The following is a 6,568-nucleotide window of genomic DNA, read 5'->3' on the forward strand; positions in this document are numbered from 1 at the left end:
AAATTTTCTGTTTTTTATTGCCATGCTTTTTAGACCCTGTGATTATTGATACTATCAGCAAGCAGATAGTAAGCAGACCAAATTTAACATGTAGGGTTCTACTTTCAAATATATATTGGAATTTAGCTCTACTAGTGTATAAACAGTGCTAGTATAAACTAGCAGTTAACAGTGGAGACTTTGCCATCGTGGCTATGAAGTCCTGCAACTAAAAAAATTGTCATACAGAGAAAAACAGTGAATAAAGTGGTATATTTTAAAGAAATAAAAAATATACATATATATGTATGTGCATAATGAGTTAGACAGACCATAGCCAAAACCATTTAGGAACAACATAAAAACTCTATAAATTTCAGAAGTCTAGTTTGACCCCTTTTGAGCAGTTAGACTAATATACTTAACTGTGGGACCAGAAGTTGTAAAGAATTCTCACTTTACACAACACATACCTTAGTTGTCATTGATTCATGGCAGAATTTCCAGTCTGTAATTTTATTTATTTATTTATTTAAAAATTTTTTTTAACGTTTATTTATTTTTGAGACAGAGAGAGACAGAGCATGAACAGGGGAGGAGCAGAGAGAGAGGGAGACACAGAATCTGAAACAGGCTCCAGGCTCTGAGCTGTCAGCACAGAGCCCGACGCGGGGCTCGAACTCACGGACCGTGAGATCATGACCCAAGCCGAAGTCGGACGCTTAACCGACCGAGCCACCCAGGCGCCCCCAGTCTGTAATTTTAGTACTATGCCAGTACATATTAGATAAATTAGTTTTACTGGCCATTTTAATACCTGTACTTGTAACATTTGATTGACACATTATCAACCCATATTTGTACAAACCAGGGCTATAATTAATTCTGATGCCTTTTGTATCTAGATACAATAAATGGCTATTTTTCAAATTATCTGCTTTTTGGAAAAATACGAGTCATACTATTTTAGTTTCAATATAAACATTTGCTTGTATCCTCAAACTTTGTATACAGGAAAATTCTGCTATCATTCCTGGAAAAAAAAAAAAAAAGGTATTTAGCCAAACCAGACTTTTCTAAATGTAAACTAGAACTCCCTGAGGGCCAGCTTCTGACAGTAATAGGTTGTCAACTTCACAAAGACAGGGAGTATTTTTTTTAACTTCTATTTTGTCTGCATTATCTGGTATAGTGGATGGCACATGGTAAATTGTCATTAAATGCTTGTTGAACTGAATTACAAAGAAATGTATACAATGTGACCTACAGCTGTCTAAAATACACAAAAATCTTCCTCTCTCCGGAGGTGCCGACATTTCCACTTTTGCCTGGTGGTCACTGATCAGGACCTCAAGCCTGGGAGGATAATGTGCATCGGTAGCCTTGCCATTCCATTTCTTCTCTGAATCTACAAAAAATTCCTGCAGCAATACACATATCCTCTGATGTCCCCTTTTGTTAGTCCTATGTGGCCTAAAAAAGTTCTTTGAGAGTCCCGTGATAAAAACAAAGGCAAAGTAGACTATAAGGGTGCAGACATTAATGGATTACCAAGAAAAGGACCAATGGAAATTTCTGGTAAAAAAAAAAAAAAAAAAAAAAAAAGACTGAAATGACTGTTCCAAAAGATCTCATTGTTTTCAATGGACCTGCCAAGGTGAAGCACCTTGCTTATAATGGTCTCTGACCTTTTTCTCTGAGACCAGAATTCGGGATAGATAGCTTAGATATGTACCTGACACTAATCAGGAAATACATGACATTTATATTTAAAATGTGTTTAGTTATATTTAATGATCTCATTCCCGAGTTCCTTTTTCATTAAAGTAGCTTTCATTGCTATTTTTGTAGTTATGAATAATTAGAAGGTTTGTGCCAGTAGACCCTGCTCCTAAATCAGTACCCCCAAATCCTTGGGCCTCTAGCTTTTGTTCAGGCTCTTTGAATTGGAGCAGAGTACAATTTTACTATGAAATGGTGCAGTGAAACTGTGCAGTGAAAGGAAAGGGGGGTTGGGGTGATAAGCCTTAAAACATAAAGATATAATTACTGTCCAATACAACCGAGCAGCTTACTTACGAGAGTAGTAATTATTGCTTATTGCTCTAAGGAAAATAGAACAGGGAAATAGGAGAAACTCCTTTGAAAAATGGAATATCTTTTACAGAAATATCTAATGTATATTATAAAATTCTAGGGGTGCCTGGGTGGCTCAATTGGTTAAGCTCCCGACTTCAGCTCAGGTCATGATCTCATGGTCTGTGAGTTCGAGCCCTGCATCGGGCTCTATGCTATCAGCTCAGAGCCTGGAGCCTGCTTCAGATTCTGTGTCTTCCTCTCTCTCTGTTCCTCTCCCACTCTCACTCTGTCTCTGTCTCTCTCTCAAAAATAAACATTAAAAAATAAATAAATACAATTCTAAAAATAAAATAAACAAATATCTATGAATACAGCAACAGTGAGATCACATTCATGTTGCCCAGGAAGATGGGAGAACAGGAAACAGGAATAAAGATCTCTGGCAGGGAGGTGAGAGCACAGGACACAAGCCATGTGAGTCAGCAAAGGATGCTGTGTGGACTAGGTAACGAGGTTTACCTGCTCCCTGCTGATATTACAAAGAGGGCAATATCTAAGAGGAAGATTTCACTCACCTCAAGGCCTTAACGATCTTAGGGCTGAGAGATGATTTAAACCAACATCTTCCCCTCCAAAAGATTCCTTTCGAAATATGTTTAAGAGATATGTGGTCATCTAGTCTTTGTTTTGAATGTGTTCTCACCGACTGAGAAATCATGGGGTCACATGTTCCATTTAGAACTATTCTAACTGTAAAATGGCTTCCTGACATTTTTGAGCAGCAGTCTGTCCACCTATGAATCCCAGCCTCTGGTCACACTTCTCCCTAAAGGAGCAGACAAGCCGTGTCCCTGTAATCTCTTCACACTCCAGTATGTGAGGACGGCTGTCATGTCCCCGGGTTTCCTCATTCCCAGACCAGTGCGTCCCCAGTGGTCCATCCCCACTACCAACAAGTGTTATGTCTAAAATGTTTTAAAACTAGGGGCGCCTGGGTGGCGCAGTTGGTTAAGTGTCCGACTTCAGCCACGGATCTCACGGTCCGTGAGTTCGAGCCCCGCGTCGGGCTCTGGGCTGATGGCTCAGAGCCTGGAGCCTGTTTCTGATTCTGTGTCTCCCTCTCTCTCTGCCCCTCGCCCGTTCATGCTCTGTCTCTCTCTGCCCCAAAAATAAATAAACGTTGGAAAAAAAAATAAAAAAAAAAAACTATACATTTAATGATCACATATCATACCTCAAATATTTGGCCAGTCACGACTTCTATGTGATTTCAATGGGGTTGGCTAACATTGGGGAAACCCTGAACAGCTCTGGGAACATTATTTTACAAGGAACGTTTTCAGATAATAGCTTAGCCCAAATAAGATTATAGGCTTTAAAGAATTCCCTTTGAAATTAGATTTAGTTTAAACAAAGGGAAGTAGTGAGGAAAGAAAAGACTTATTCAATGGCTAACCAAAAGAATTTGCAACTAACATAACCCACTTAACTCTGTCATGTTAGGAGATTTTTGTCTTTATTACATGAAGTCTTTACAGGATCCTAAATAATTTAGGGCTTGTTCTAGATGGGTCTTAATTTCTGGTGATAGCTAGAAACACTTTGTTTTCTACAAAGCTAATTATAAATATTCAGTTAAATGTTTAGGGCCCACATCTCCAGGGGGTCCCTCAAATAGCACTTGGTTTACAGTGGGACCCAAAGTAGTTGCTAACAGTCAGCCTATAAGCCCCAGTGCTGCGTGGAGAGGTTTTTCTAGTTAAATTCAAGGGATTTATTTAAATGAATAACATTTCTGTAATATATAGCGTGCACGCACACACAAACTCAGCTGTGGACTTTGAGGTAGGTTAAATCCTAGACTGTACCTTATGCAGCCTGGGGTCCTAGGAGGAGGGAACACAGCCAGGAAGAACAAGACTGGAGCAGTCTGGTGGGAGAGTGGAGGAGAAAGAAAATGTCAAAAAAAGAAGCTTGTGGGTTCTTCTACCTTCTTCTCTTGCTAGCCATATTACCTCTGGGCAGTTATCTTCTTTGAGGCCACTAAAGGAAAGTTCAGAACACCTATTCTGCCTCTGAGGATCATAAGACCGCCTATGTTAACGTACCTTAAAGCACATCTGTAAAAATTAACAAGAACCAGTAAGACTGGGTTGACTGTCTACACCAGTTTGGTGAGAACTACTATCTCCATATTTTTGAATCTTCCAACCCACAAAAATGGAATATCTTTCTATTTGTTTGGTTCTTCATATAAAAAATAGTTTGTGTATTTCAGTATAGAAATAAATATCTCTACACATCTCCCCTTAGACTTCTTAGCTCTTGGATGTTTTGAGTGTTATTTTACATGATATCACTTCATAAAGTCCATTTTCTATTTGGTATTGATTTATAAATATAAGTGACTTTTGAGTACTGTACTTGTAAGAAGTTTGTTAAATTCACCTACTAATTCTAATAGTCGGTAAATTCATTTGGATTTTCTATGTACATAGTATCTGCAAACAAATGACTATTTTATTTCTTCCTTTTTAGTCTTTATGCCATTCATTTTCTTTTCTTGCCTTATTATATATGGCAAGAACCTTAGTACAATGTTGAACAGAAGAAGTGATTATGGGAATCCTTGTGTCATTCCTGCTCTCAAGGGCAAAACTTTCAGTATTTTACCACCAGATATGTCTGCTAGTAGACTGTATAGCAGTTTACAGAAGTTCTATTCATAGTTTGCTAAGAATTTTTTATAAATGGTTGTTAAATTTCATCAAATCCTTTTTCCAATTTGTATCAGTTGAGATAACTATTTTTCTCCCTTTATAAAAATTAACGTGGCAGAGTACATTGGTTTCTCAAGTGTTAAGCCACATTTGCGTACATTGAGAATTAAAGTCACTTGGTAGTGAGATATTATCTTTTGTATCTATTTCAGGTTCCCTTATTATACATCATGATGCCTTTGTCATGTTTTGGTATCATGATTAGGATGGACTTAGTTGGGAAATATTCCATTTTTCTATTTATTGGAAGAATTTGTTTAAAATTAAGGTAATTTCTTCCTTAAATGTTTGAAAGAGCTCACTGAAAAGGCTTTATATTGTCTTTGTGGAAAGACTTTTGAATAACTGATTCAACTTCCACTAACAGAAGACACTCTCCAGATTCTCCATTTGTGTTGTCAGTTTAATTTTTTGAGGTATTTGTCCTTATTCACATTTTAAAATTGATGTTAAATGTTCATTTTATCATCACATCTTTTCATTGTTGGTGTAGTCTCCAATGATAATGTATTTTTCATAAATCCTGATGTTACTTTTTCTCTTTTTTTTATTGATGTCTTAATGGGGGTATGTCAGTTCTCTTAAGCTTTTCAAAGAACAAGCTTTTAGCTTGTTTTTGTTTAACTTTTTAAAAAAAAAGTTTATTTATTTTGAGGGACAGTGGGGGGGGGCAGAGAATGGGGGAGGGGCAGAGAGAGGGAGAGAGAGAATCCCAGTCTCCATTCAATCAGTGCAGAGCCCAATGTGGGGCTCCATCTCAGGAACTGAGATCATGACCTGAACTGAAGCCAAGAATTAGACACTTAACTGACTGAGCCACCCAAGTGCCCTTAGCTTCGTTTTCTATTTCACCGATTTCTGATTTTTGTTTTCTTCTTTCTGCATTCTTTGTTTTACTCTTCTTGCTTCTTGAGATGAAGTGTAAATGATTTTAGTCTTTCAACTTTTCTAGTAAATATAGTTAAGGCTATACATTTCTCTCCAAGCATTGTGTTAGCTGTAGCCCACAACTTTTGATATGGCACGTCTTCTTTATCATTCAGCTTAAAATATTTTCTAAAGCCTGTTATTTCTTCTTCGTTCCATGGATTATTTAGAAGTGTGTTCTGTTTAATTTCCAGGCACCTGAGAATTTTCTAGTGATCTTTTGTTACTGATTTCGAGCATCATTTCCCTGAAGTCAGAGCATATTTTCAATTATTTTGATCCTCTGAAATGTTTTGGGGCTTCCTTTATGGCCTGCTTATTGTCAGTTTTGATAAATTTTAAATATGGTTTTAAGTAAAACATTGTCATTGTTGGCAGTATTTTCTATATATCAATCACATCAAGTTTGTTAACTGTTCTTCAGATCTATTATTTTTCCTACTTGTTTGTTTAGAGGTATGTTAAAGTAACATACTTTATGATTGTGGATTGTCCATTTTTCTTTTTAGTTGTCTATTTTTTGCCTTATAAATCTGAAATAATGTTATTTACAATTGTGAAATCTTCCTGGTAAACTGGCTTACCATTTCAGAATATCCCTCTTCCTCTCCAGTAATGCTTCCCGACTTCAATCTGTTTTATCTAACATTACTGTAGCTACACCTGTTTTTTCATTAGCTGTTATATGGTTGATTTTCTGCCATCCTTGTACTTTCTATGCACCTTTACTTAATATGTGTGTCTTGTAAATCAGAAATACATACATAGGCTTTGTTTTCTTCCCCAATCTGACATTAGCTTAT

At 36.9% G+C, this 6,568-nt stretch overlaps 1 pseudogene; it reads left to right on the top strand.

Moving 5' to 3' along the window:
• The first annotated feature begins 769 nt into the window (after positions 1–769).
• LOC121017806 (UPF0729 protein C18orf32 homolog) lies at positions 770–1,595 on the top strand (annotated as a pseudogene).
• Positions 1,596–6,568: the final 4,973 nt, after the last annotated feature.

The sequence above is a fragment of the Herpailurus yagouaroundi genome, unplaced genomic scaffold (assembly GCF_014898765.1).
Source record: "Herpailurus yagouaroundi ecotype Mexico unplaced genomic scaffold, PumYag 77, whole genome shotgun sequence".
NCBI classification, from domain to species: Eukaryota; Metazoa; Chordata; class Mammalia; order Carnivora; family Felidae; genus Herpailurus; species Herpailurus yagouaroundi.